The 16,258-nt window shown below is 27.4% G+C and overlaps 1 long non-coding RNA gene across 1 annotated transcript in view; it reads left to right on the top strand.

Moving 5' to 3' along the window:
* The window catches only part of LOC126354512 (uncharacterized), a 38,878-nt gene extending 24,869 nt beyond the window's left edge, over nt 1–14,009 (top strand). The window contains exon 2 of the long non-coding RNA XR_007565344.1: nt 13,563–14,009. This is a non-coding gene — a long non-coding RNA (uncharacterized LOC126354512). The remainder of the gene's footprint in view (nt 1–13,562) is intronic.
* The last annotated feature ends 2,249 nt before the right edge of the window (nt 14,010–16,258 follow it).

Here is a 16,258-nt window from a genome sequence, read left to right as displayed (position 1 = left end):
AAACAACTGTTTTAACCAATAATATTCACTTGTATCAATCGTATAACCGTGGCTGCTGGCACGAATTATGCCGATACTAAATCAATTGCTAAATCCAAAATCACTTGATAATTAAATCAAATTACTGCAAAAAGAACATTTAGTCTAACAAAACCTACATATAATACAAAGAAAAAGTGAATAAACAAGCAAGAATAAAACTTTTAAAAATAAAAAATAAGAAAATTTTAAATCTATTAATTCAGGAAAAAATAAAAGATTCAAATATTTAAAGAAAAAAAAAGAAAAAAACCACAAACATAAACAAAAAAAAATAAACGCCCCTATGTATGACCACAACAACTTCTCTATTATATATAATTAAAGATTAATATGGAACATGTATAGCAATAAATGTATTATATTCTTTCTTATTTAATCTTTCTTTTCACTAATAAATAAAGAAAGATTAAATAATATAATAAATATATTTTATACAATTATGTAATTTAATATAATATGTTATTAATATGAATTCTTTTTTTTATATTAAGTTAACTTTCATATATATTAGTTAAATAATCTAATTATAGATAATTTACATAATTATATTATTATAATTAATATAATTATTTATATTAATTATAATATTTTATATTTAAATTAATAATTTTATTTATTATATCCAATTATAATAATATTAAATATTAAATTACATATTATTATATATATTATATTATAATAACCTATTTTAAGCTAAAAACATAAGTAGCTATAATCCTAGGTAAATAATTGCATTAAAATAATCAATTGATAATGGTAAGATGAACTTATAATACTTTAATTTCAATTAAATGTAATATATTAATATAAATTATTTATTATATATATATATATATATAATATATATATATGAAATAATTGTTTAACATTAATAACATGACAAAAAATCGCCCCAATAATGGTCTTATCACATTGTATTCAATTAAGAACTTTTATTTGAACAATTATTATCTTAAGAATTATTATTGGGGCAATAGGAGGTTTAAATCAAACATCCTTACGACAACTTTTAGCATATTCATCAATCAGACATCTAGGTTGAATAATTAGATCATTAACAGTCAGAGAAAACATCTGAGAACTATACTTCATTATTTACTCACTATTAAGATTAATTATAGTTTTATTATTTAATCAAATTTATTCAGCCAGAAATATAAAAACCGAAATTAAATTCATAATATTCTTATCTTTATTATCTTTAGGTGGACTACCACCATTCCTTGGATTCTTACCAAAATGAATTGTAATACAATCATTAATAGAAAACAATATAACAACTATTATAACTATTATAGTTGTATTAACTACAATTACACTCTACCACTATATACGTATTAGATTCTCAGCTCTAATTATATCATACACAGAAAATTCGTGATCTATAAAGATAAAGTCCCAAAAATCAAGAATCATTCTTCCTATAACAGTAATAATTTCAACAATAGGATTGATTTCAACATCAACCTTAATTTCATTATACTAAGGACTTAAGTTAATCAAACTAATAACCTTCAAAGTTATAATTAAAAGAATAATCTTTTAGGCCTTAGTAAAATTTTACACCTCTAGAATTGCAGTCTAGAATCATAATTGAATATAAGACCTAAATATGATAAGAGAGAAAACATCTCATAAGTAGATTTACAGTCTACCACCTAAAATTCAGCCATCTTACCGCAAAAATGATTATTCTCAACAAACCATAAGGACATTGGTACTTTATACTTCATATTTGGAGCATGAGCAGGAATAGTAGGAACATCAATAAGAATACTTATTCGTGCTGAACTTGGCCAACCCGGATCTCTAATTGGGGATGACCAGATTTATAATGTTATTATTACAGCTCACGCATTCGTAATAATTTTCTTTATAGTAATACCTATTATAATTGGTGGATTTGGTAATTGACTTGTTCCACTAATAATTGGTGCACCAGATATAGCATTTCCACGAATAAATAATATAAGTTTTTGATTACTACCACCTTCACTAACCCTTCTTCTTACATCTTCTATAGTAGATAATGGTGCTGGTACAGGATGAACAGTTTACCCTCCTCTAGCAGGAGCTATTGCACACAGGGGTGCATCTGTAGATCTAGCTATTTTTTCACTGCACTTAGCAGGTGTATCATCTATTCTTGGTGCAGTGAATTTCATTACAACAGCAATTAATATACGATCAGAAAGTATAACTTTAGATCAAACACCTTTATTTGTATGATCTGTAGCTATTACAGCATTACTTCTCCTTCTTTCACTTCCAGTTTTAGCAGGAGCTATTACTATATTATTAACAGATCGAAATTTAAATACATCATTCTTTGACCCTGCAGGAGGCGGTGACCCAATTCTATATCAACATCTATTTTCATTCTTTGGACACCAAGAAGTTTATATTTTAATTCTACCAGGGTTCGGAATTATTTCACATATTGTATGTCAAGAAAGAGGAAAAATTGAATCATTTGGAACATTAGGTATAATTTATGCTATACTATCAATTGGACTAATAGGATTTATTGTATGAGCACATCATATATTTACAGTAGGAATGGATGTTGACACACGAGCATATTTTACATCAGCAACAATAATTATTGCTGTACCTACAGGAATTAAGGTATTTAGATGATTAGCTACATTATATGGAACTAAATTCAAGTTCAATCCACCATTATTATGAGCTCTAGGATTTATTTTCCTATTTACAATTGGTGGATTAACAGGATTAGTATTAGCAAATTCATCACTTGATATTGTATTACATGATACATATTATGTAGTAGCCCACTTTCATTATGTATTATCTATAGGAGCAGTATTTGCAATTATAGGAGGTGTCATTCAATGATATCCACTATTTACAGGATTAACTATAAATAATACATGATTAAAAATCCAATTTACAATTATATTCATTGGAGTAAATTTAACATTCTTTCCTCAACACTTCCTAGGATTAGCAGGAATACCTCGACGATACTCTGACTACTCAGACGCATATACATCATGAAACGTAGTATCAAGAATAGGGTCTACAATTTCTATTGTAGGAATCATTATATTCATTGTAATTATATGAGAAAGAATGATTACAAACCGAGCAATTATATTTAGAGCTAACATAAGAAGATCAACAGAATGACTACAAAATAACCCTCCTGCAGAACATAGTTACTCAGAATTACCATTAATCTCTAGATTCTAATATGGCAGATTAGTGCAGTAGATTTAAGCTCTACAAATAAAGGTTTGACCTTTTATTAGAAAATATTTATTAATGGCAACATGATCAAATTTATCTCTTCAAGATGGAGCTTCACCATTAATGGAGCAATTATCATTCTTTCATGATCATACTATGGTCGTATTATTATTAATTACAGTAATTGTAGGTTATGCCCTAAGTTATATATTATTTATTGCCTATACTAACCGTAATATACTTCATGGACATTTAATTGAAACAATCTGAACAGCTTTACCAGCAATTACATTAATTTTTATTGCCCTTCCATCATTACGACTATTATATTTACTTGATGATTCAGTAGATGCAATAATTACAATTAAAACCATTGGACGACAATGATATTGAAGATATGAATATTCAGACTATAAGATATTCAGCACTATAAGATTTTACATTTTGATAATAAATAACTAAACAATAAGAAACTAAACCTAAACCATCTCAACCTAATAAAATTCTAATTAAAGTAGGACTAATAATTAAAAAACCTATAGAAAGAATAAATATTAAAACAATAATAATAAAACGATTTATATTCTTTTCATCTGATATATAATCCTCACTATAATAAATAACCAAAGAAGAAATATATATAACAAAAGATATAAAAATAAGAGATATTCAATCCAAAATTAAAGTTATAACAACTATAGAACCATTTAAATTGAAAAGCTCTCACTCAACAAAAACTCTATAATCAATTATTAAATAATAAATACCTAAAATAAAAATTATAGTTCTCGAAATAAACAAAGAAAAAAAACTCAAAGAACAAATAGAAAATAAATTCACGGCCTAAGATGAAAAACTTCATATCATTGATTCCACAAAACAATATTTTTAATTAAAATACTTAAGCAAACTAAACAAAGAAATATTCACCCTTTAAACAGAGAATATTTAAAGGCAATCAATGTAAAAGTAAAAGATGATATTCACGTAATAACCAAGAGAACAAGTATAAACACCAGAATAATAATTCCCATGCTGAGAATAAGAATATATATACAAAGTATAAACAGCTCTAAAAAAAGATAAAAGAATCAAAGCAAAGAATCTAAAAGAAGATCAAGATATAATTCTATTTAATAATCTAATTTCACCTACCAAATTTAAAGAAGGAGGAGCAGCCATATTTGATGATCTTAAAAGAAATCATCATAAAGCCATTCTTGGCATCAAATTAATTATACCCTTGTTAATTAATAATCTTCGTCTACCTAAACGTTCATAAATAATATTAGATAAACAAAATAAACCAGAAGAACATAAACCATGACCAACCATTAGAGAAAGAGAACCTACACAACCTCATCAATTCATAGTCATCAATCCACCAATAACCATTCTTATATGAGCAACAGAAGAATATGCAATTAAAGACTTTAAATCAACCTGACGAAAACAAATAAATCTTACAATAACACCCCCAGATAAACCTAAAGACAATCAAAAATAATTAAACTTTAAACCCAAATAAGAAATAACCTTTATAACACGAAAAATACCATAACCACCTAACTTTAATAAAACACCAGCAAGAATTATTCTACCTGAAATCGGGGCCTCTACATGAGCCTTAGGAAGTCATAAATGAACCAAAAACATAGGTATCTTAACTAAAAAAGCCAAAATTATAAATACATAAAACATAAAATAATAAGAACCAAAATCAACCAATAAAGGAAAATATAAAGTATTAGAAAAATCATAAACCTTAAATAAAACTAATAATAAAGGTAATCTAGCAACCAAAGTATAAAAAATTAAATAAACACCAGCCTGCAAACGCTCAGGTTGATAACCCCAACCCAAAATTAAAAGTAAAGTAGGAACTAATCTAGCCTCAAAAAATATATAAAAAGAAAGAAGACTTAATCTAGCTAATGAACAGTAAAGCATAATTATTAAAATCAAAACCATAAAAACAAAAAATTAGAATGATATGAACTTAAATAAACTGAACCTCTAGCAGTGATTATTAAAGAACAAATCCAAAAACTAAGTAAAATTAAACTAAAAGAAAAATAATCAATACCAAAATAATATCTAATTATATTCAAATCAGCATATGAATAAACACAAATTATAAAAACAAAACCCGACAGAAACATTAAAGAATGAACCAACCATCAACAATTATTTAATAAACAAAGAGGGATCAAAAAAATAGTTATAAATAAATACTTTAACATAAAGATAAACCAAAAGAATTAAAAAAATCATTACCATGAGAACGAATTATTGAAACTAAAATAGAAAGACCTAAAGCACCCTCACAAACAGAAAAAACTAAAAAAATAACAGGAAAAAAATAATCATAATCAAACTCAATAAGAAAAACAATAACTAACATAAATAAAGAAAGAACAATATACTCTAATCTCAAAAGAACCATTAATAAATGTTTACGTTTAGAAGAAAAAACATAAACACCAGCAAAATAAATCAATAAAGAAGTAAAAATAGAGAATATAAACATTAGTTTTAATAGTTTAAAAAAAACGCCGGTCTTGTAAACCGGAAATAAGTCCAGCCCCCACTTTTAAAACTTCAGAGGTGGAAAAGCTTCCATCATCGGTCCCCAAAACCGGTATTTTAAATAAACTAACCCCTGAAATGATCAAAATAATAATTATATCATTATCAAATGTAATAAATATTAATTTTATTAAATTAAGACACCCAATATCAATAATGCTTTTTATTATCCTTCAAACCTTCCTAGTTGGATTAATAACAGGAACAATAATAGAAAGATATTGATTATCATATATTTTATTTTTAACATTTCTTGGTGGTCTACTAGTATTATTTATTTACATCACAAGAATTGCATCAAACGAAATATTTCAGCCTAAATCAATCACTATAATTATTACATTAATAATGTGAGTATTTATCATATTAATATTAATTATTCTAAATATATCTATATTTATAGACTTTTTCAAAAACACCGAAACTATAAATATTGATAATTCAATCAATTATCAAGAAATAACAATATCTTTAGAAAAATTATATAATAGACCAACATTCATTATTACAATAATAATAATAATTTATTTATTTTTAGCACTACTAGCAGTTGTTAAAATCACCAATATTAATCAGGGACCTTTTCGTAAAATAAGATAATTACTAATGAATAAACCCTTACGATTAAGACATCCTTTGATTAAAATTATTAATAACTCTTTAATTGACTTACCTGCCCCAACAAATATTTCATTTTGATGAAATTTTGGATCCCTATTAGGGTTATGTTTGGTAATTCAAATCGTAACTGGACTATTTTTAGCTATACATTATACATCAAATATTGAAATAGCATTCAGTAGTGTAGTACACATCTGCCGAGACGTAAATAATGGTTGAATTATCCGAACCTTACACGCAAATGGAGCATCTATATTTTTTATTTGTATTTACTTACATGTAGGACGGGGAATTTACTATGGATCTTATATATATATACATACCTGAATAATTGGTACAGTGATTTTATTTTTAGTTATAGCAACTGCATTTATAGGATATGTCTTACCCTGAGGCCAAATATCTTTTTGAGGTACAACAGTAATTACTAATTTATTATCAGCAATCCCATACTTAGGAACAGATTTAGTCCAATGAGTATGAGGAGGATTCGCTGTTGATAATGCAACATTAAATCGATTCTTCACATTCCATTTTGTATTACCATTTATTATTGCTGCTATAGCAGCAATTCATTTATTTTTTCTTCACCAAACAGGATCTAATAATCCTCTTGGACTAAATGGAGATATTGAAAAAATTCCATACCATCCATACTTTACCTTTAAGGATTCTATTACATTTGTAATAATAACATCATTATTAATTATACTATGTTTAATTAATCCTTACCTATTAGGAGATCCAGATAACTTTGTACCTGCCAACCCATTAGTAACACCAGTTCACATTCAACCAGAATGATATTTCCTATTTGCATATGCAATTCTACGATCTATCCCTAATAAGTTAGGAGGTGTTATTGAATTATTTTTATCAATTAGAATCTTAATAATTTTACCATTTTATAATAAAACACCATTCCGAGGCATTCAATTTTACCCTATTAATCAAATTTTATTCTGAGCGTTTGCAGGCTGGTGTTTATTTAATTTTTTATACTTTGGTTGCTAGATTAACTTTATTTTTAGTTTTATTTAAGGTTTATGATTTTTCTAATACTTTATATTTTCCTTTATTGGTTGATTTTGGTTCTTATTATTTTATGTTTTATGTATTTATTATTTTGGCTTTTTTATTTAAGATACCTATGTTTTTGGTTCATTTATGACTTCCTAAGGCTCATGTAGAGGCCCCTATTTCAGGTAGAATAATTCTTGCTGGTGTTTTATTAAAGTTAGGTGGTTATGGTATTTTTCGTGTTATAAAGGTTATTTCTTATTTGGGTTTAAAGTTTAATTATTTTTGATTGTCTTTAGGTTTATCTGGGGGTGTTATTGTAAGATTTATTTGTTTTCGTCAGGTTGATTTAAAGTCTTTAATTGCATATTCTTCTGTTGCTCATATAAGAATGGTTATTGGTGGATTGATGACTATGAATTGATGAGGTTGTGTAGGTTCTCTTTCTCTAATGGTTGGTCATGGTTTATGTTCTTCTGGTTTATTTTGTTTATCTAATATTATTTATGAACGTTTAGGTAGACGAAGATTATTAATTAACAAGGGTATAATTAATTTGATGCCAAGAATGGCTTTATGATGATTTCTTTTAAGATCATCAAATATGGCTGCTCCTCCTTCTTTAAATTTGGTAGGTGAAATTAGATTATTAAATAGAATTATATCTTGATCTTCTTTTAGATTCTTTGCTTTGATTTTTTTATCTTTTTTTAGAGCTGTTTATACTTTGTATATATATTCTTATTCTCAGCATGGGAATTATAATTCTGGTGTTTATACTTGTTCTCTTGGTTATTTTCGTGAATATCATCTTTTACTTTTACATTGATTGCCTTTAAATATTCTCTGTTTAAAGGGTGAATATTTCTTTGTTTAGTTTGCTTAAGTATTTTAATTAAAAATATTGTTTTGTGGAATCAATGATATGAAGTTTTTCATCTTAGGCCGTGAATTTATTTTCTATTTGTTCTTTGAGTTTTTTTTCTTTGTTTATTTCGAGAACTATAATTTTTATTTTAGGTATTTATTATTTAATAATTGATTATAGAGTTTTTGTTGAGTGAGAGCTTTTCAATTTAAATGGTTCTATAGTTGTTATAACTTTAATTTTGGATTGAATATCTCTTATTTTTATATCTTTTGTTATATATATTTCTTCTTTGGTTATTTATTATAGAGAGGATTATATATCTGGTGAAAAGAATATAAATCGTTTTATTATTATTGTTTTAATATTTATTCTTTCTATAGGTTTTTTTAATTATTAGTCCTAATTTAATTAGAATTTTATTAGGTTGAGATGGTTTAGGTTTAGTTTCTTATTGTTTAGTTATTTATTATCAAAATGTAAAATCTTATAGTGCTGGTATATTAACTGCACTTTCTAATCGTATTGGTGATGTTGCTATTTTAATTTCTATTGCATGAATTTTAAATTTTGGTGGTTGAAATTATATTTATTATTATGATTTTATTTCTAATTCTTTTGAAATAAAGCTCATTACTATATTAATTGTTTTAGCAGCTATAACTAAGAGAGCTCAGATTCCTTTCTCTTCATGACTTCCTGCTGCTATAGCAGCTCCTACTCCTGTTTCTGCTTTAGTTCATTCTTCTACTCTTGTTACTGCTGGTGTTTATTTATTAATTCGTTTTAGACCAATATTGGGTACTTATAATTGTGGTTGATTTTTACTTTTAATTGGTTGTATAACTATATTTATGGCTGGATTGGGCGCTAATTTTGAGTTTGATTTAAAGAAGATTATTGCTCTTTCTACTTTAAGACAACTTGGTTTAATAATAAGAATTTTGGCTATAGGTGATCCAAAGCTTGCATTTTTTCATTTATTGGCTCATGCTTTATTTAAGGCATTATTATTTATATGTGCAGGTTCAATAATTCATAATTTGAAGGATTCTCAGGATATTCGTTTTATAGGATCAATTGTTAATTTCATACCTTTAACTTCAGTTTGTTTTAATGTTTCTAGTTTATCTTTGTGTGGAATACCTTTTTTAGCGGGATTTTATTCAAAGGATTTAATTCTTGAGATGGTTTGTTTAAGATGAATTAATTGTTTAATTTTTTTTCTTTATTTTTTTTCTACTGGTTTAACTGCTTCTTATTCTTTTCGTTTGTTTTATTATTCAATATCTGGTGATAATAATTTTTATTCTAGATTTTCTTTTGATGATAAGGGTTATTATATTTCATTTGGAATAATTGGTCTATTGTTTGTTGCTGTTTTTGGTGGTAGTCTTTTATCTTGATTAATTTTTCCTATTCCTCATGTGATTGCTTTACCTAATTATTTAAAGTTTTTAACTATTACAGTTGTTATTTTAGGTGCTTATTTAGGTTATCTTATTTCTAATTTTGATTTTTCTCATAATTTATTTTCTTTAAGTATACTTTCTTTTGTTAGATTTGCTGGTTCTATATGATTTATACCTTTTCTTTCAACTAAGTTTATTAGATATATTCCTTTAAAAATAGGTTATTATTCATCTAAGTCATTTGATTATGGTTGAGGTGAATTACTTGGTGGTCAAGGTTTATATAGATTATTTATTTATTTAATTGGTTATATTCAAGGTTGATATGATTCTAATTTCAAGATTTATCTTTTCACTTTTATTTTTTGAATATTTATTTTGGTAATATTGTTTTTCGTTTACTTAAATAGCTTATAATTAGAGCGTGACACTGAAGATGTTAAGGAAGTATTTTTACTTTTAAGTATTTATAAATATAGATATATTATTTTTACAGTGAAAATGTAATGTTTTATTTAAACTATATAAATTTTACAAATGTTAACGGATTTTAACCGCTAATATAAAAAGTTAGCAGCTTTCATATTGGCTTTACATTTCCTTAATTGGAACTATTATAGTTCAATTATATTATTAACAGTAATACGCCTCTTTTTGGCTTCAATTAATAAGAATAAGGGTAGTACATACCAATCTTCCAGGTCGAAACTGACTGCAATATTTCGCTTCTTATTCTATTTAAGGTTGATTGATAATATCAATACTTTTTGAATGCAACCCAAATGTTATATTTAACTACAACCCTTTATTCTGCTCATTGTAATGCTCCTTGGTTTCATTCATGGTATAGTCCTCCTAATAGAACTAGAATAAAAAATATTGTTGATACTGTTCAGATTATAATGTCTGAAGTTTTAAAAATAATTACAATTGGTAGAATTAGTGCAATTTCTACATCAAAAATTAAAAAGATTACTGCGATTAGGAAGAATCGTATTGAGAATGGTATTCGTGCTGATCTTTTTGGATCAAACCCACATTCAAATGGTGATCTTTTTCCTCGATCATTAATTAATTTTTTTGATAGTGTTGTTGCCAGGATTATAACAATTATTGGAATAATAAATCTAATGAAAACTCTTGTTGATAGAATTAGAATTGTTTTTCTTGATTTATATCAAGCTTTCTGATTGGAAGTCAAATGTACTATTTATACTAGAAAAACAATTATCTACCTCATCAATAAATAGAGATATATAAGAATAATCATACTACGTCTACGAAGTGTCAGTATCATGCTGCTGCTTCAAATCCAAAGTGATGTCTTGGTGAAAATTGATTTATTGAGTGTCGAAGTAGACATGTTGATAAAAAGATTGTTCCAATAATTACGTGTAAACCATGGAATCTTGTTGCAACAAAGAATGTTGATCCATAAACTGCATCTGCAATGGTAAAAGGTGCTTCTCAATATTCATATGCTTGAAGTATTGTAAAGTATAGTCCTAATAACACTGTGAAGAATAATCCTTGTAGTGCTTGAGTATGATTAGATTCCATTAAACTATGATGTGCTCATGGTACTGTTACTCCTGATGCTAAAAGAATAGCTGTATTAAGTAATGGAATTTGTATAGGGTTAAAGGGTTGAATTCCTATTGGAGGTCATAGTATTCCTAGTTCAATTGTTGGTGCTAATCTTCTTCTAAAGAATGCTCAAAAAAAAGAAACGAAAAATAATACCTCTGATGCAATAAATAAAATTATTCCTCATCGTAATCCAATTGATACAAATCCTGTATGTAATCCTTGATATGTTCCTTCTCGTACTACATCTCGTCATCATTGAATTATAGTTAGTAGGGTAATTCCAAATCCAATTATGAATAAGTTAATATTAAATAGGTGGAATCATTTTGCTAGTCCTGATACTAGGACTATTGCTCCAATTGCTCCTGTTAATGGTCAAGGTCTATAGTCTACTAAGTGGAATGGGTGGTTTGAGTGAGTTGTTAACATAGGTTTAATATACTTCTCTAGAATATAGAGTTCTTAGAATTGAGAAAACATAGGCTTGAATTATTGCTACTGCTGATTCTAGAATTAATAGAAGTATTTGTCCAATAATTAGTAATGAGATTAAGTTTATTGATATAGATGGTCCTGTGTTTCCTAATAAGGTTAATAATAAGTGTCCTGCAATTATATTTGCTGCCAACCGTACTGCTAATGTACCTGGTCGAATAACATTACTAATTGTTTCAATTAGTACTATAAATGATATTAATGCAGGCGGTGTACCTTGTGGTACAAGGTGTGTAAATATATGATTAATATGGTTAATTCATCCAAATAATTTAAATCTTAGCCATATAGGTAGGGCAATTGCAAATGTTAATGCTAAATGTCTTGTTCTAGTAAAAATATAAGGGAATAATCCTATGAAATTGTTAAATAATATTATAATAAAAATTGAGATGAAAATGAATGTTGTTCCATTAAATGATTTTGGTCCAAGAAGTGTTTTAAATTCATTATGTAAGGTTAAATTTAGTTTATTTCAGATAATGTTAATTCGTGATGGTGTAAGTCAAAATAGTGATGGGATTAATAATAGTCCTAGAAATGTTCTAGTTCAATTTAATGATAAATTAAAGATGTTAGTTGATGGGTCAAATGTTGAGAATAGATTTGTTATCATTTTCAATTTAAGTACTTTCAGTCATCTGATGAATTTCAAGGTGTACTAATTTTTTTTAGTTACTTTAGATTGACACTCTAATGTTATTTATTTTAACTAACTCCTTAAATTATCTTAGATAATCACTTAATAAATAAATTTACTGAAGTTCTTTCAATTACAATTGGTATAAATCTGTGGTTTGCTCCACAGATTTCTGAGCATTGTCCAAAGAATAATCCAGGTCGATTTATTGTGAATGTTCATTGATTTAACCGACCTGGCGTTGCATCAATTTTAACCCCTAATGCAGGAACTGCTCATGAGTGTAGAACATCTGATGCTCTTGTTAATACTCGTACTTCTGTATTTATTGGTAGGATTGTTCGGTTATCTACATCTAGTAGTCGGAATCCATCATTTTCTAGGTCTTGTTCTGGTGTTATATAAGTGTCAAATTCTACGTCTATGAAGTCTGAATATTCATATCTTCAATATCATTGTCGTCCAATGGTTTTAATTGTAATTATTACATCTACTGAATCATCAAGTAAATATAATAGTCATAATGATGGAAGGGCAATAAAAATTAATGTAATTGCTGGTAAAGCTGTTCAGATTGTTTCAATTAAATGTCCATGAAGTATATTACGGTTAGTATAAGCAATAAATAATATATAACTTAGGGCATAACCTACAATTACTGTAATTAATAATAATACGACCATAGTATGATCATGAAAGAATGATAATTGCTCCATTAATGGTGAAGCTCCATCTTGAAGAGATAAATTTGATCATGTTGCCATTAATAAATATTTTCTAATAAAAGGTCAAACCTTTATTTGTAGAGCTTAAATCTACTGCACTAATCTGCCATATTAGAATCTAGAGATTAATGGTAATTCTGAGTAACTATGTTCTGCAGGAGGGTTATTTTGTAGTCATTCTGTTGATCTTCTTATGTTAGCTCTAAATATAATTGCTCGGTTTGTAATCATTCTTTCTCATATAATTACAATGAATATAATGATTCCTACAATAGAAATTGTAGACCCAATTCTCGATACTACGTTTCATGATGTATATGCGTCTGGGTAGTCAGAGTATCGTCGAGGTATTCCTGCTAATCCTAGGAAGTGTTGAGGAAAGAATGTTAAATTTACTCCAATGAATATAATTGTAAATTGGATTTTTAATCATGTATTATTTATAGTTAATCCTGTAAATAGTGGATATCATTGAATGACACCTCCTATAATTGCAAATACTGCTCCTATAGGTAATACATAATGAAAGTGGGCTACTACATAATATGTATCATGTAATACAATATCAAGTGATGAATTTGCTAATACTAATCCTGTTAATCCACCAATTGTAAATAGGAAAATAAATCCTAGAGCTCATAATAATGGTGGATTGAACTTGAATTTAGTTCCATATAATGTAGCTAATCATCTAAATACCTTAATTCCTGTAGGTACAGCAATAATTATTGTTGCTGATGTAAAATATGCTCGTGTGTCAACATCCATTCCTACTGTAAAAATATGATGTGCTCATACAATAAATCCTATTAGTCCAATTGATAGTATAGCATAAATTATACCTAATGTTCCAAATGATTCAATTTTTCCTCTTTCTTGACATACAATATGTGAAATAATTCCGAACCCCGGTAGAATTAAAATATAAACTTCTGGGTGTCCAAAGAATCAAAATAGATGTTGATATAGAATTGGGTCACCCCCTCCTGCAGAGTCAAGGAATGATGTATTTAAATTTCGATCTGTTAATAATATAGTAATAGCTCCTGCTAAAACTGGAAGTGAAAGAAGGAGAAGTAAAGCTGTAATAGCTACAGATCATACAAATAAAGGTGTTTGATCTAAAGTTATACTTTCTGATCGTATATTAATTGCTGTTGTAATGAAATTCACTGCACCAAGAATAGATGATACACCTTCTGAGTGCAGTGAAAAAATAGCTAGATCTACAGATGCACCCCCGTGTGCAATAGCTCCTGCTAGAGGAGGGTAAACTGTTCATCCTGTACCAGCACCATTATCTACTATAGAAGATGTAAGAAGAAGGGTTAGTGAAGGTGGTAGTAATCAAAAACTTATATTATTTATTCGTGGAAATGCTATATCTGGTGCACCAATTATTAGTGGAACAAGTCAATTACCAAATCCACCAATTATAATAGGTATTACTATAAAGAAAATTATTACGAATGTGTGAGCTGTAATAATAACATTTTAAATCTGGTCATCCCCAATTAGAGATCCGGGTTGGCCAAGTTCAGCACGAATAAGTATTCTTATTGATGTTCCTACTATTCCTGCTCATGCTCCAAATATGAAGTATAAAGTACCAATGTCCTTATGGTTTGTTGAGAATAATCATTTTTGCGGTAAGATGGCTGAATTTTAGGTGGTAGACTGTAAATCTACTTATGAGATGTTTTCTCTCTTATCATATTTAGGTCTTATATTCAATTATGATTCTAGACTGCAATTCTAGAGGTGTAAAATTTTACTAAGGCCTAAAAGATTATTCTTTTAATTATAACTTTGAAGGTTATTAGTTTGATTAACTTAAGTCCTTAGTATAATGAAATTAAGGTTGATGTTGAAATCAATCCTATTGTTGAAATTATTACTGTTATAGGAAGAATGATTCTTGATTTTTGGGACTTTATCTTTATAGATCACGAATTTTCTGTGTATGATATAATTAGAGCTGAGAATCTAATACGTATATAGTAGTAGAGTGTAATTGTAGTTAATACAACTATAATAGTTATAATAGTTGTTATATTGTTTTCTATTAATGATTGTATTACAATTCATTTTGGTAAGAATCCAAGGAATGGTGGTAGTCCACCTAAAGATAATAAAGATAAGAATATTATGAATTTAATTTCGGTTTTTATATTTCTGGCTGAATAAATTTGATTAAATAATAAAACTATAATTAATCTTAATAGTGAGTAAATAATGAAGTATAGTTCTCAGATGTTTTCTCTGACTGTTAATGATCTAATTATTCAACCTAGATGTCTGATTGATGAATATGCTAAAAGTTGTCGTAAGGATGTTTGATTTAAACCTCCTATTGCCCCAATAATAATTCTTAAGATAATAATTGTTCAAATAAAAGTTCTTAATTGAATACAATAAGATAAGACCATTATTGGGGCGATTTTTTGTCATGTTATTAATGTTAAACAATTATTTCATCTTGATGCTCCTATAACTTCTGGAAATCAGAAATGGAAAGGTGCAGCTCCAATCTTTAATAATAGTCTAGATCTAATTATTATTGATGGGATAAATTCTGTTTCCCATCCCATGGGATATTTTATTTGAATCAGCAAAATTGAAAATAATAATATTGTCGATGCTATTGCTTGGACAATAAAATATTTAATTGATGATTCATTTATTATTATATTTTTATTTCTTGTTAGGAGCGGAATAAATGAAAGTAAGTTGATCTCAAGTCCTATTCAAACCCCAAATCAGGAATTTGATGAAATGGACAGGATCGTTCCTATCATTAATGTTGATAGGAAGAGAAGTTTTGTAGAGTTGTTGGTCATTAAAAAGGAGAGGATTGATACCTCTATAAATGGGGTATGAACCCATTAGCTTGTTTAGCTTACCTTTTTACATTAAGGTGTATGATGCACGTTAGTTTTTGATACTAAAGGAGGTAGTTTAATTCTATCTTATGTAATTTTAATGAAGGTAATTTTATTTACTTTATTTACCCTATCAAGGTAACCCTTTAATCAGGCACTTC

Source organism: Schistocerca gregaria, chromosome 3 (assembly GCF_023897955.1).
Source record: "Schistocerca gregaria isolate iqSchGreg1 chromosome 3, iqSchGreg1.2, whole genome shotgun sequence".
NCBI lineage: Eukaryota > Metazoa > Arthropoda > Insecta > Orthoptera > Acrididae > Schistocerca > Schistocerca gregaria.
This window is presented reverse-complemented; position numbering and strand designations above follow the sequence as displayed.